Consider the following 16,921-nt stretch of genomic DNA (forward strand, 5'->3'; position numbering starts at 1 on the left):
CAAAAGCTGCCAAATACAGTATTTGGTCAACATCTACATGATGGTAATGTTACACATACATACAGGTATTTTAAAATTATTCTTACACTAAAAATATTAAGGAACATTAAAGAAATGAAAAGATACTAATACGTCACTTAAATACAAGGAATATCAAGTGACTAAGTTCCCTTTTTTAACAAAAGTTACAGTACAAGTATCCCTCCCTATACAAACGTTTGAGATACAAAAATTTGCTTATATAAATTTCCTAAATTTACACCACTTTTTTCATTTAACAAAAACTTCCCGCAGCTTATGTGAATTTTGGTTCACAAATATTTATATTGCACACCCCCAGGCGTCAGCTGGGGCAGCCATATCCTCCTAGGTGTGAGCGATATTACGGTTATTTACAACTCGTTACTTCGGGTAGATATGCAAAACTTTCTTCATATTTTTTTACTGTTACATGCACACACAATCCTAAATACAGATTTAAAAAAAAAATATATCGTAAAGCAAAAACATTTCTTCATGTGCCAGCGTGAATTAGCAGGTTGAGGAGGAGAGTTATTTTATGGTTATTTTTCAACTCGTAGGTTTGGGTTGATAAACTTAACTTTCTTCACTTTTTTTTGACTCGGATACATGTAAACACAATCCTATATAAATAGTGCAACAAAAGTAAAAGAAATAATTATCAAAAGGTAAAAACATTTCTTTGTGTGCGCAGATGGGGGGTCGGAGTCCCGTCACTAAAGGTCGGCAGAAGCAGCGTCTCAGCTGGGCTGCGTTGCTATGACGAGGCTTTAGGCTACGTAGCCAGTGTTTATGCAATTGACAGTCATGTTAAACTTTCATTTAGCTTTTCCTTAATTTAGATGCACATTTTTATCTATTTAGTAGTTTATTAATGTTTTTAATGTGTTAGGTAGTAAATTACAGTACAGCCACTCCTCGACTTACGACCACCCCAGTTGTACCAATTTTTTTTCAAATTACGTATTTTCGAGTCCTGACAGTGATTGCGCTGTGTACTTACAAAATTTTCGTTTGTAATTCCCTTTAAAATGGCTGGCATGCTTAAAAGTGAGAGTTTTGTGGTGCTGAGAAGAAAAAGAGACAACCATTTTAGATTTTCTATGTATTATCTTCGCATTTTCGACTTACGACCTGGATTTGGGTCCCTAGCCCCGTCGTAAGTCGAGGAGTGGCTGTAGTTGTGTACAGTACTATTTTTTGTTAGCTAGGTAGATTTTGTTGTTGTTCGGGATCCAATTTCTTGTTTTGGGGTACAATATTGAGGCTTTCATGTCATTGGGGAACGGAAATTTTTTTTCCCCATATGTTCTATTATTCGAGTTCCGAAAATTCATTTAGCGAATGGTTTTTAAGGAATCTGACCCATATGTATAGCAAAGGATACCTGTTATTTCCAGAAAACTACAATGTTTAAAGAAACCCATTCAACCACAGGCAAGCATTAGTATAATTATAATTAGACACACATTTACTCTGATTGCATTATATCTATGTCAATTGAGATAGCTTATATCATCAACACCAAAATTTTGCAACCATTTTCCACACTTGCATCAATCAGCCATGATTACCTGATGGCAATTTTCCATGTGTATTTGTTTTATGCTTGTAAAAATTAATAGCTGCATTAAAGGACCATAAATATTTGTAAGCAGAGTACCAGTAACCTTCACCATTGGCCATTACTGCTGCCACCTGATCCTCCCCACCTCAAAACCTTCTACAGGGATGTTCACTTTCTTGGCTAACTTCAATATCTTTCAGGCATTTTAGTGACTACTGTACTGTAATCACAAAATAAGTAAAATATAAATTTACAGTACATCTTTACTTACCTGAAATTATATAATCTTTGTACAAGTTACTGAGTAAACAATGTATGAAACTGTTTCGACCAGACCATATGGCGAGTGATATGATATGGGCTCTTGACTGCATGTTAGGGACAGTATGAATACAACACACTGTATACTAAACCTCTGGTACACAAGGAGGCAGCGAAGCCACCACTGCACTCAACTGCCTTCTCTTCCCCAACTTGTCAAGTTAGGTACCCATTTACAGCTGGATAGACTGGTAGTGCCCCAGGATCAAACCACTAACCCCTGGGATAGGAGGTGAGGGTTGTATCCACTCAGCCAAAACACTCAAATTTATAATTATTGTATGTATATTATGTATGCTGGATTATGTATTATGTATGTATATTATGTATGTGCTCCATTTATATTTATTCAGCCTAGCTAGCAGCGTGTGGCAATGTTATTACCATATCCCACACGCTTAATTAATGTGCCTGGCGACGTATGGAAGCTGCTAATGTATCACTTGCCATACGTCGTCTATGGTAGTTGACCAAGAGCTTAGCTAGGGAGCAGTGCTACCCACCTCTGTGTACATACTCTTATCCAGTAAACCGAACCTACAAAACTATACAGGTGTTTGTGTTCTCTCCTGTATATAGAACTTATTACCCAGAACATCTAACATGGCGCAGTGCGTAGTTTTACTGGATTATTACGAGTGATTAGTGCAAGTTTGTGGAAAGCCGGCTGATGGATCCCCGCCTTGGGTCAACCCAGCGTCATCCCTCGAAGAATTTCGCAACTTTGAGCAGTGTCAGTGACAGTGATTTTCTGTGAAGTGTTTAGTGCATTGTGTGTTTCGTGCCATTCATGTGTGACCTTGTTCGAACGGATTTCCAAGGTATACGGCATGTTCTGGGCATTTGTGGGGTGTAGAGCTCAGCGCACCCTCCTCTGACCGTTTACAGAGAGCGACTGAGCTACTCCTATCTCCACCCCCCTCCCTCACAGCGCCGCCTCCACCCCCCCTCACAAATGGGGCGAGACGCTCTGCCTGCCTGGGACACACACACATACACTTGCTGACCGCGCGGCTTCATTATATATATTTTATATATATAACCTACTTATCTGTGTATTGAATTAAATTTTTTTTGTCTGAAATCTTGTTGATACGACGGGCTGACCGGTCAACACTGATTTAAGACACAGTACACAGATAAAGTAGTTATGTCTCATGCCTTACGTAGCCGTGGACCCAGCGCCTGGATGAGTCAAGCGGATGATAGTCCCCCAGAGATGGATGACCAGGCCGGCCCAGCTCCCACAACATCGCGCAGCCCTTCACCTCAACATTCAGCGTTATCTCCAGAGATAATTGCCTTAATGAAGTTTATGAGAGATGAGAGACGCGAGGATGAAGCTCACAGGCGTTTGGCGGATGAGCACAGAAGGCAAGCAGAGGCAGAACGAGACCACCAACGGAGAATGGAAGACAGTGCACGGTTTGAAGCCTTGATATCTCGCCTCACTGTTAACCAAGCCCCTGGCTCTAACACTGCCTCGGTACTGAATGGTTCAGATACCTCATCCATGCTTCCTTCACGCCCCCCAGCCCCACCTAAAGCAGCAGCTCAAACGCCGCCCATCTTGGAGCCTGATGTAAATTTCCAGACTTTTCGCGAATGGCGGCGGCGGTGGACTGATTATGCTACAATGGTGGATCTCCAGAGTTTGTCACAGCCTAAACAACTCATCCAGCTGCGTATGTGCCTGTCCTTGGAAGTTCAGCGTGTCTTAGAACATACGTTGCAGGTACCCCCAACCTCTTCGCTGTCTGTAGAGGAGGTACTGGACGTTCTACAACGGCACATCAAAGGACAGCAGAATGAAGCTCTGCGCAGGAGGGAATTGTTTAGCTGCAGACAGATGGAGGGTGAGTCTTTTGACGCTTTTTATGTACGTCTTAAGAGAGCCTCGGAAGAGGTAGATATATGTTTAGGCCACCACCAGCAGTGCGAGGAGACCCAGTTGAAGCAGGTGATCCTGATGGGTGTCAAGGACGAGGAACTTGTCCAACGCCTCACCTCCCTCGACTCTTCCTCTTCTCTTCAGGATGTGTTGACGATATGTCGCTCCTATGAGGCTGCCAGGTGTGCCACCTCTGCCATCCGAGCTCCCCCTACAGCTGTACGCGCTGTTTCCCGGTACAAGAAGGACAAGAAGTCTGCTCCTACGCCTTCGCCCACCACGTCCACGCCCGGTTCATTTTGCAACAACTGTGGTAAGCAGCACGGAACACAGGTATGTCCAGCTGCTCAGTCTACCTGCAACAGTTGTGACCGTATGGGCCACTGGTCGCTCACAGTGCGGTGCCCAGCTAAGTACGTACAGTGCAATGTGTGCGGTCGTCTGGGCCACTATGACAAGTGTTGCCCTACCCACGAACCCAAGGGACAGCGTCGGCGGAAGCTTCGGCGCCCTTCTACCAGTGAGGGCCGCCCACAGTCGCCAAATCAGAGGCACGACGACCCGGGACAAAGCCCGACCCATTTTAGGAGGGTGTACTCCTCGCATCCCAGGACCAAAGCCCCCCAGTACATCAGCGTCATCGTGACCTACGGCGGTGTGTCATCCCGTCTTCAGATGTTGCCCGACACCGGCGCTGATGCTACAGTCATCGGTCCCCAGCATTTGCGATGCTTGGGGCTCTCTCCAAGCGATCTAGGACCGCCTCCCGAGGACCTCTGCGTCACGGCAGATGGTTCACAGATGGCCCCAGCCCTGGGTTCACTCTATGCACATGTCACCTTTGGCAACAGGTCGTGTCAGGCCTGGATTGACGTGCATAATGGTGTCCCGACTCCCTTGCTGTCCTACAGACATTGTCAAGAGTTGGCCATCATCTCCCAGGACTTCCCCAAACCTATTCTTGAGGTAAGACACGCCAACAGGGTGCACGAAGGGAGCAGCAACTACCCTGCTGCCGCCCTACCCCTACCTCTGGCCAGTGACACCTCTCCTTCGGTAGTTGTCCCTGCTGCTTCACGTCCCCACGCCTTGGCTCGCCTCCACGACAGTCACTGTGGAGCCGAGGCCACCAAACGGCGTGCAAGACAGACTGTGTTCCGGCCTGGCATCGACCCCGACATCTCCAATGCTGTCCAGGTGTGTAAGCCCCGCCACGTATTACAACCCAGCCAGCAGCAGGTACCCTTCATGAGTGACGACAACCCCACCCGCCCCTTTGAGTCTGTGTCGGCCGACTTTTTCTGTGTGTCAGGAAAGTCCTTCCTTGTTATCGTCGACCGTCTCTCTGGTTGGCCGGTTGTCATCAAGGGCGGTAATGACACGACGTCTGCCGCCACCATCAGCAAGTTCCGCCACTACTTCCGTGACGTGGGCGTTCCTGTACGCCTGCGAACCGACGGAGGGCCTCAGTTCACAAGCCGGGACTTTGCTGTGTTCCTTGACCGATGGGGAGTCCGGCATGTGTTGTCATCGCCCCATTACCCGCAGTCCAACGGCCACGCTGAGGCTGCTGTCAAATCCTTGAAGCACCTCATCCTTAAGGTGGCCCCTTCTGGGAACATTGACTGCGAGGCCTTCGACCGGGGTCTTCTTGAACTCCGCAACACACCTAACTACACCGGACGCTCCCCTGCCCAGGTCTTGTATGGACGCCCCCTTCGTTCTTGTGTCCCTGCTCACCCTCAATCCTTCTCCAAGGAGTGGCAGGCTAAGACAGAGGATTGTGATCGCCGAGCCGCCGAACGTGTTCAGGACGTCGTCGCCCGCTACAACGACCACGCCCGTTCTCTCCCCAGGTTGAGTGTCGGTACCCAAGTCCGTGTTCAGGACCCGACCTCCCTACGTTGGGACAAAGTAGGCGTAGTCATGGGTCTCGGCAGGTCACGGGACTACCAGGTGCGGTTACCCAGTGGTCGTGTGTGGTGGAGGAACCGCCGTTTTCTCCGCCCCGTAACAATGCCTTCTGCTGGCCCCGCCACCAGTGTTGAGTCCCATACCCTTCCCAGTGATGAAGTCCCTCGACGCTCAGAACGGATCCAGAAGAAGAGGTCCGCTCAAGACTTTGCTATGAGCGTATAGGGGGGAGGGAGGTGTATGTATATTATGTATGCTGGATTATGTATTATGTATGTATATTATGTATGTGCTCCATTTATATTTATTCAGCCTAGCTAGCAGCGTGTGGCAATGTTATTACCATATCCCACACGCTTAATTAATGTGCCTGGCGACGTATGGAAGCTGCTAATGTATCACTTGCCATACGTCGTCTATGGTAGTTGACCAAGAGCTTAGCTAGGGAGCAGTGCTACCCACCTCTGTGTACATACTCTTATCCAGTAAACCGAACCTACAAAACTATACAGGTGTTTGTGTTCTCTCCTGTATATAGAACTTATTACCCAGAACATCTAACAATTATGTAATTCCAAATTAAGTAAAATGGGTTTTCATACAAAGAGGGATAAGTGTATAGAATTATTGGTATTACAGTATTTAAATTTCCAACCCCAAAGAAATTCTCCAAGGAGGATCAAAAATGTCTAAGTCGATGTCCTAGTTACTTTGTTTTATAACAAATATAAATTAATAAAATAAAGGTATACATAACATCAGCACAGAATTACCAACAATGAACTTAAATGTGAAAAGATAAGATACACTGTATAAAATATAAAAAATTCAGAACCCACACTTCTTGTTATACCCCTATTACACGCACATATACATTAGTTCCAATGACATACAGTATTCATTTAAGTACATTAATACAAATCATGACTACCCACAGGTTACAATATTCTCTTGAAAGATTTACCTATCAAAACACCTGCCAAGACTGTGCCTAGAAGTTGCCAGTACTTATCACAGCAAGATATATCCTGTTTATCGCCATAGTCTCCTTCAGATCACTCTTCATACTTAATGCCCATACCACTTAAGTATCTCATTTGCTGAAACTTTCACTTTATTCATCATTATTCACTTTTATAAATTTTCTTAACCAATAATTTCCTCTCAACTGATCCTATCAAATTTTCCAACCTTCTATTTCAACCCATATTTTACTTGTAGGAAGAAGGCTAACAACCACATTAAAACCTACTATTTCACGCTGAACACTATATAAAGCTTCCATGGCCTAACAGTACAGTAACATGTTGAATAACCAGGCATCAGCATATCTGGAATATTGTAAGACCTGCCATTGGTAATAATTGTATTCCAATTAACACAAGAACAACAACACTAGAAAACATTTAGTACTGTTAGCCCATTGCTTTGGCAGAGCACGATAAATCACCGTCCAATGTTTTGAAATTTGTAAATACTATTAGTGGTGCAAAACTCATACACAATATTAGAGGAGGGCCAGTACTGTACTGTACTTTTTAACAGGATTCTTTTACAAGACTTTGCCAGAATCTTCTTACTATTTTTTTATATAGTAGTGGAAAACAATCACCAAACAAATTGTACATACAGTAATTACAGTATTCCCTACACCCTAGAAGATTAAAAAAAAAAAAAAATGAGCAGGGCGCTTAAAAGCAGAGGAAAAATATAGGATGAAAAGCAAATATGCCTTTTGAATAAAAACCACAGGCAGGTAATCTTTGATTACTTCAGGGAGTTGCCTGTGAGTCCTACATATAATGCCCAGTTCTCACTCAGTAAAATTGGGTTCGTAACAGGAAGGGCATTAGAAAAAAACGTAGGTTGGGTGTTCGAGCAATAGCTGAGAAAGTTAATTTAGACAGGGAAAGTGTTCGAGCAATAGCTGAGAAAGTTAATTTAGACAGGGAAAGTGTTCGACAAAGGTTTGTACAAAAATGGTTCCAAAAATTATGTCAGATGAACAACGAGCCAGCTCACAAAGCTTTGTCTGTGAAGTAGTTTTTAACCCAAATAAAAACATCACTGTGCTTGAGCACCCATCCTATTAGCCAGAACTGTCTCCCTGCGACTTCTACCTCTTACCAAAGATCAAGTCCGTGCTCAAAGGAACCGATTTTTTGTCGGTAGAAGAGGTGAAAGCAAAAACAACGGAGCTCCTCAACAGCCTTACAGAACATGATCTGCGGAATTGCTTTGAACTGTGGCAGCATCGTATACAGCTGTGTGGCAACTCAGAAGGGAACTACTTTGAAGGTGATCCAAGTTGATTTTCTTAATTTGGCAAATAAAAAAAAGTGTTACAGCAACAGTCTCGGTTTTTTTAGTGTCGGACCTCGTACATCCCATAGGAGAATAATTCAAGCAAAATAAAGATTGAATGAAAGAATTAAAGCTTAAGCTAACAAGTCATACAGTGTAGACTAAGTATCAGCTACCTCGTGTAGTAGCATCCCTTAGAATAAGGACATACTGGTGGGCAAAAAACCACTGAGCTTTTTACAGCGCTGAATCATGATGGGAAAATTTTTTTCATGAGCTAAATTGAACAACAAGCATATAATTCTCAATATGGTCTAAGACGAGAAACATATCATGGTAAGTAACAGACAAGCTGATCCCCATCTTTTTCATACCCTGAAAAAATCATCAGCTCCTATGTAAACCTACTGAGGAATAGGATACAGTATTATACAAAAACTAGGAGTAAGTAAGATCCAATGTTGCCAGAAGTCCATTCACGGATGAACAACCAGAAGAAAAAAATACTCTCTGGATCTTGCAACTATCAGATATAACCAACAAAGCTTCGCATATGACAAAATGAACCATCTGTACCATAGACAGTGCCAGGGCATCAGGAGAGAAATACTTAAGAATGCATTCCCATGGTTCTATATAAACCTAGTGAACCTGGGGCCAATAAGAAAACAATCAAGCCAATATATACTGTATGTTCACCCATTCACAAAATGCAAAACAAGATACAGTATATTAAGTACAGTACAGCCTGATCACTTCATTTCCTATATTAAACAAGACAAAGAATGGATGCCTCACTAAATTCCTGAGATCATGTGAGAGTGGGCTTTGGTCACCCAAACCTAACAGAACATGTAACATAAAACCCTTAAATCCCTTGCCATACTGGAATAAGGGACAAAATAAAGATGACTTTTGAAATAGGTAATGGATTTAACTGATACTCAATGTATAGTAACCCAATTCATTAATGACTGATCAGATCTAAAAGCAAAAGCCACCAACAAGGGCACTAATCTTGACAGACTAGGGTACGACTCATCAACTTACAACCAGCATGCACACAAAAGTATCTCAGGTATATTGTCTAAAGCATAAAAATATGAAATCCCTTAAATCCACCCAATTTCAGCAAGAATAATTTGCTCAACTATGCATAAGGAAAGAGAGATACTGTACAAGTGAAAAACAAACAAATAAATGATGAATGACAAGGATAGCAACTAAGAAATGAGGACTACCCACAATTAATTTAATCTGGGTTGCATTACCTAATATAATGGGTCTTGAAACAAGCCCACAGTGAAGTTACAGTACTGTTGGATAAAGGGGCTACCTTATACATAATGGGAAATAGATTGTGAATTACCTGATTACTTATTGAATGAACGAATAAAAAATTTACCAACTGTTAGATCACTTGACTTGTTCCCATACATACTGTACTTAACTGAACACAAATAAATATACAATAAACCCTCAAGATAGAATGTATGTAAGTTACCAACTCCCAAGGCAGGATAAACAGTGTGCCCCCTAACTGACATTCATAATAAAATCTTCCTGAATGTACAATCTTTATCATTTTAGATGTTATACTACAGAAAATCTTCAGCAGTCACCAACATCTGGATTAAAACTATTAAATGATAGGTTTAGCTTCATCCTGCATACCAACCATTTTCAAACATTTCTAACAATCATAGCTTAAGATTACAATAGTCATCAACTGAGCAGAGCCTAACCATTTTCAAACAATTCTAACAATCACAGCTTTACGATGAATCAACAACTGAGCCAAGCCAAATATAATGTAAAAGAATGGAGAGGTTAGCACTTCCTTCCAACAGGAATGGTATAAAACAATAGCATCTACTTGTGCTGCCCAGGTGACTGCAATTTTAGGTCAACCCATAAAATGATGATACGACATAGCAGTGACATGTGAAGGTTGAGAAGCACAAGTATTACTATGATGACTATAGTCTGTTGACTCAAGGCTTGCAAATGAGGCCAAGGGTTAGTTTGTAGCAAGGCAGCTGATTGGTTGGCAGATGGACACCCAGAGAATCACTAAAGTTCTTCAGTATTTAAGCTATCATATTTATATTCTGATACTTTAACAGTTTAATGGATAATAATTTTTCTTTGTTGATCTCTGATAATTTCCACACTTTGAGAAGCAAAAAGTAGCATATGAAACACTGGTAATAAAAATATCATAAAGTGAACATGAACATGACAAACAAATTTTGGGACGTAAACTCCACCTCGCCATGTGATGTCATGCAGCACTAAATTTTGAACTCTTTTTCTTGTTCTCTCCAATATATTTATATTAACCAGTGTGTTTCACATGCTAATTTTTGCCTCTCCAAATGTGGAAATTACTGCATTGACCATGTATGAAGTCTGGATCTGGACCTGTATAAGCTAGCCTAAGCTTAGGCTATTATAATGTAATATTATAATGTAAACAGGCCCAAATATCCAAAAACCAAAAATAAAGTATCTAAAACCAAGGTGTTTAGATAATGGATCCTTGACCTATACAATATTTCTAATTTATACTGTTTCATAAAACATACATAGTACAGTGTTCTAAACAACAACAACAAAAATATGTGATTGTTTTCACCTATTAAAGTTTTGGGGTTCCAAAGGGTGAAAGAAGGCTTCACTGGGAAACAGAGGCAAACAATTATTTTTGCTGTTTCATGAGTACAGCAGACCATGAGCAAAAAGACAAGAGGATTCATTGTTTCAGAAGGTAAAGAATTGAGGCCATAAAAAGTTACAAGGGTTGGTCACTATTTTTATCCCAACATCAATGGGAAAGTCAGAATAATGTTATCATTGAGTCTGTAGTCAGCCATCCACTCCACATTGCATGTACAGCTGTGGACAAAAATAATTAGGCAGAGAGGGAGTGTAAGCTGAGCCTGCCTCATAATAATAATAATAATAATAATAATAATAATAATAATAAAAAAAGAAAAAGTGGCATGGAAAGAAAATTGCAAATTTTTAATGGCCACCTCTATGCAACATTGCCAGGTCTCCACTTACCTCTACCCTTGCATACACCGCCTCTACCTCCCCCCCCCTCCCTGCTGAATTCTTTTTGTCCACAACTGTACATCTGTATGTCCATTTATATATTTATTTACAATAAGTGACATTTTTTAAGTTGAAATATTCTAAGAAAATTCCTTGGAGGTCCATTAGGGCAGGGGTACTCAAACTTTTTTCAACCAAGGACCCCTTATATACCATGAAGCATACAAATATTGTCAATAATCAAAGAATAAATCATAGTCCAAAGCATTTGTTCATTTCAACCCAAATCCAAAATATCCTGCGAATTGGAATCGCCAAATCTCTCACAAACGTTAAACACACTATTTCTCAAAAACTTTTCGCGGTCCCCAGTTTGAGAATCACTGCATTAGGGGACAGAGACCCTAAGTTACCACAACCTTTGTTGTCCAATATACGTACAGTAAAGTTTGACATTTCCTTTCCAGCTGGGCAAGTGAGGACTCAACACTCATCTTAAGTGAGTCCACTACTGGGTTCAAACTTCAGGAGTCAGCAGGATTTACTATCTTCTACGGTCAATTTAACTGGTGTACTAATATGATGGACATAAGGAACTAAATGCTCGAGATAATTTGAAATGAAAATAATTATAAAACCCATGCAAGGATGATATAGTTCTTAAAGTAGTCAATATACAAAGCATCTGAGAATAGAAAAACTAAATATATTAAACAAAATGATAATCTTGATAAAATGATTGTGAAGACTATACCTTTTATATAGATATCAGAGAATGCTGAAACTCCATCAATAAATATTGACACACCACTCAAAACTATGCTTAACTATCAAATAAAACCAACCAATTAGTAAGAGAATTTCACACAAAAAAACCTTTGGTGATAAACAACCTAACCTTGCGTATTGTCTCCGGGTCACGTTCAACGATCTTCATCAGAAAATATCCTGCCCCGGTGAAGCCCCCTAAGTAGTACATACTCCTCAAAGTTGCCATGTTTACCACACCTGCAAGCTAAACCCAAAAATACCAACATTGCTTTTTATATCACATTACATTATTTCATGGTTAGCCACTACATAGTGAACTTTAATATTGTATCTAAAATTAAGTACAGTATGAAAATTTAGAGGAACATAAAAATATAAATGAATACTACAGTAAACCCTCGATAACACGGAATTTGATAACTTGGAATTTCATATAACTCGGCATGGATATGGTCACGGAATGTATTAGTTTAACTTGGGAAATGCAGAAATATATAAAATTATCTGGGAAAATCTTGGCATATCTGGCAAGTTGCATCACCTACCATGCCTGTGTTACCTACCATGCATTATTGACACCTACCATGCATCTGTTTTCCTACTATGATGCTTCATTCTTCACCTGCAGTGTTAGTAAATGTTACTTATTTACATTTAGTAATTACAAGTACACATACATGGGTCGCTAATTTTTTATTGTATTTTTGTAGGAGAGGAGAAGTGCCACGATAAGTAGGAATTTGGGATAACTTGGCAAGGCCAGAACCCCAGATGTGCCGAGTTATCGAGGGTTTACTTTATACATTAAGGTCCTGCTTAATGAGTAATAAATCAACAAGAATTTAATGAATTTGGTGTTTAGGACATGAAAATTCAAGTAACAAACTTCTATTTAATTTATAAAAAAAATTTTGAGTAAAAGACTTAAATGTCTTCCTGAACCCGAAGCAAGGCACTTGCTATTTGCCTGTATTTTTTTTTTTTAATATACAATCGGTCCTTTTTATCTTTTATTCACGTAAAACAACAAATAGAATTTAAATCTTATTTTACAATTAGATTTCCTGCTTATGTTGTTTGAGAGGAAACAAAAACAACCAAATGACATGGCAGGCAGATGGCATCTATTTTACTATGTTGTGTAAGCTTATGATCGTCCTAAATTGTAATGTGTATCTCAATAGGCATTTTAATGCACAGACAGGAAAGCCTCCAAAAACGACAGCTCTACTAATAACTAATCGTATTTAAAACCCTGATCAATTTAGGACCCGATTTAAGTTACACTATTGTATTCATATTTACGACAAAAATAGGATACAGTAAAAGGAAAAATAAAATTATTAATTTCATATAAATAATAACTAAATCCCCATAAGTATTATACAAATAGTGATATCCCCATTAGCTGGAACAATTGGTGCAGAGCACTTCCAGGGAAGAGAGATTTCCAGCTAACTAGACGACTTTCTCAAACCCAGAAAAATTCCGTATCCCCGGAATTGTTTCCGGTTACTGGGAAAAGTGTCTGAGTGTCTAAACTAGACATCTTGCACAGACAGACACAAGCCCACTTCCTCACAATGTTTCTGGGTTTCAGGGATATTTCCCTCGAGTCTAAACTACCAGAGTCTGTAAAAGCAGTCCTAATTAAGAGAAACTCCATTTCTTTACTACAGTATAATAATCCAGAACAGTTTATCTAAAAGTTTGGTTAAATAATATATAAAAAAACCAAAAAATCTATATGATACCGGCATGAATGAAGCTGTGTGTTACAGCAACGCCTGTTATTTTCCACTCCCATGGATCTGTGAAGGATTAGTGGGTCTCATGTACAGTGGAAGTTGAGACCCTCCCCTGTATTGTATGAGTTCTTCTTGGAACCTATCTCGTGTTATATCAAACTTCTACTGTATTGCATTGCTAATGACAGTACAGTAGTTCGAGGAATAGTAGTGACAATTGCAGTACGCTGCTATTCATCAAACAACTGTCAATGACGATGCAATATTGCTTATTTATTAACACAGGAAGTCCAAGTATAACGTTGTCCCGCTTAATGTTGTTTCGGAACTAAGTCGCTAAACTTTAGAGACCAAAAATTCATTTAACGTCCCAGTGATCTGATACTAGGTCGTTTTGCGTCGTCACGGACTACTTTCTACAGCATATCACCCGCTCATATCTGGCTGTGCTACGCTACGCTCTCTCGGCTCGGCGTGCTGCCCTCACTTATGATACGTCACAGCATCTTCAAGTGACGCCAAGCCAGTCTCTTTTACGATTTCACATAATTTGTGTGTGCTTAAGTGCTTTTACTCTAAAACTGTACTCTAACTATTAGAAATGGCTTCCAAGCACTCATTAAGTGCTACTGATGCTAGTGTAGTGAAGAAGCAACCTAAGACCATTACCCTTGCTACGACAATGGATTTATTAACCCGATTTGAAAAAGGGGAACGTGCTGTGGATACAGCCGCTGTGCTTGGTCTAACTCCCACAATGGTGCGTACTATCTGGACCACCACAGACAAGATTAAGGTTAGTGCTGGAAGTGGTACTACTCTCAGTGCAACTAAAACAACTAGTACTAGAAGTACTGTACTGTGATAGAAAAAGTGGAAAAGATGCTGGCTATGTGGATGGAGGACCAGAATCAACGCAATGCCCTGTGAGCTTTATGGTTATCCAGCATAAGGCCAGATCCTTGTTTGACAACCTAAAGGCAGAAGATGGTGAAGGATCGAAGGAAGAGACCTTTAAGGCCAGCCGAGGATGGTTTCAACGATTTAAGCGTCATTATAACTTCCACAACCTCAAGATGACTGGTGAAGCTGCTAGTTCAGATACAGTTGCTGCCGAGACATTCCCACCAGAATTCAAACAGATTATCCAGCAAGGAGGCTGCTCACCGAAGCAAATCTTCAATGTGGATGAGACTGGTCACTTTTGGAAGAGGATGCCTGAGAGGACCTATATCTCCAAGGAGGATATACGAGCACCAGGTTTTAAAGCGGCAAAAGACCGCTTGACGCTACAGCATGGCGCGAACTCTGCCGGTGACTTCAAGTTGAAGTCGATGCTGATTCCTCTCGCTGCCAACCCACGGGTCCTGAAAGGTTACTATAAGGATCACCTTCGTGTCATCGACAAGGCAAATTAGAAGGCATGGATAACCGGCGCCATATTTAGCCAGTGGTTGAACATGTACACCGTCCCTGCAATGAAAAAATACTGTGCCAAGGAGAACCTTGACTTCAAAATTCTTCTGGTCGTTGAAAATGCTCCAGCTCATCCTCCCAATCTTGTAAAAGTGTAAAAGTTGTATTCATACCTCCCAACACGACAGCACTGATGCAGCTTATGGACCAAGGGGTCATCGCCACATTCAAGGCGTATTAATTATGCCGTACCATGGCCCAGCTGCTCAAGGCTACAGATGGAGAAAATAAACCTACGATCCGAGAAAATTAACGTGGTTTCAACATTCTTCATGCAATTGACAACATTGGCAAGGCATGGGATGAGGTTTCAGAAAGTTGCCTGAATGGTATGTGACGTAGGCCAGAGTGCGTCAACAGTTTTACGGGATTTACGGATTTAGTCCCAGCTGTGAATAGGGATGTCCTCAGCTTGGCTAGACAGGCAGACTTTGATGAGCTGGAATCAGAGGATATTGAGCACATCCTGGCATCTCATACAGAAGAGCTCACCAACGAAGATCTGCTACTGTTAACAGAATACAGTCCCGTTTAAGACGAAGACGACAAAGAACCTCAACGAATGCTAACTTCCAAGAGGATGGCAGAAGGGTTCAACATGTTCCAGTAAGCAGTGCAAATCCTTATAGATGACGACCCAAACAAAGAACGTAGCTCAAAGGTTCAACGCAGCATTGAAGACAGTCTTGGTTGTTACACTGAGATGTATAACGAGAAGAAAAGTAGCACCACGCAATCAACACTGGATTCGGTTTTTCATCGCGGGGCGTGAGAAGTAGATTCTTCACAACAGCCGGCAGCCGAGGAGGAGCAAACAAAAACGGCGGAGGAACCCCAGTCAGAACAGGAGGAGGAGGAGGAGGAGGAGGAGGCAGCCGCAGGGTCTCAGTGACTCACCACCCTCCTTCTCTCCTGCCTTCCTTCGCTCCCACCCTCCTCCTCCTTCGCTCCACTACCCACCACACACTCACTCTACCACCTCCGCCCATCGGTAGTTCATGGAGCAAAGGAAGGCTGGGGAACGTAACTCCCGTATTTCATCTACGTCGTATATCTTATGGGGAAAATTGATCCGCTTAACGTTGTTTCGTATAATGTCGCATTTTCTGGAACGTAACCCCGACGTTACGCAAGAACTTACTGTACCACAAGAACACACCCTAACACCACCCACACACCCCTATATTGTATGACATAAATTTATGCGTGGTTAACTGCATGGTGGTGAATTAAAAGATTGGCTGTTGAGGAGCTTAGTGCTTGGCAACACTGGTGCATGTTACTACTCCTTTCCACTCCATCTCTCTAATCACCAACACCTTCCTGCACCATCCATCCTTCATGGCCACATGTAAACTAACACTAACATATATTTTCCTTCTTTTCATGTTTTTATTCTATTAATGAATGATATTATCAAACTAAAACACTTACTGTATTTAAAAAAAATAAATAAATAAAAAAAAATATAACTAATTACAAAGAAATTTTTTTGTCACATTTGTGTCCTTGAATCTAATAGTGATATCTCCGTTAGCCTGAACAATTGGTGCAGAGCACTTCCGGGTAGCAAGACACGAATCTCTCAAAGCTGGAAAAAATCCCTCATCCCCAAAATATTTCGGAATTTTCCGGGTCACGGAAAAATGTTTTCGGAAGTTCCAGAAAATGATCCTGACTTTCATCTCTCAAACCCAGAAAAAAACTCGCCCATCTCCAGAATTTTCCGGGTTTAGGGAAAATTATCTCTTAATGTTCCGGAAAATGTGCCCCTGGGAAAACTTAAATTCCGACTCGGAGAGTTCTGGGTTTGAGGGATTCCGGCTAATGGAGATATTACGGTACTAC

General features: G+C 41.3%; 1 protein-coding gene across 2 annotated transcripts in view; it reads right to left on the reverse strand.

Moving 5' to 3' along the window:
• The window catches only part of LOC121877328 (tubulin-specific chaperone C-like), a 34,639-nt gene that overhangs the window by 3,829 nt on the left and 13,889 nt on the right, over nt 1-16,921 (reverse strand). The window contains exon 2 of one of the 2 annotated variants that reach the window (XM_042383027.1): nt 11,977-12,093. The exons of the other annotated variant lie outside the window; for it this stretch is intronic. The gene's annotated coding sequence lies outside the window, so the exon portion shown is untranslated. The remainder of the gene's footprint in view (nt 1-11,976; nt 12,094-16,921) is intronic. 2 annotated transcript variants of the gene reach the window in all.

The sequence above is a fragment of the Homarus americanus genome, unplaced genomic scaffold, assembly GCF_018991925.1.
Source record: "Homarus americanus isolate GMGI-L3 unplaced genomic scaffold, GMGI_Hamer_2.0 scaffold367, whole genome shotgun sequence".
NCBI lineage: Eukaryota > Metazoa > Arthropoda > Malacostraca > Decapoda > Nephropidae > Homarus > Homarus americanus.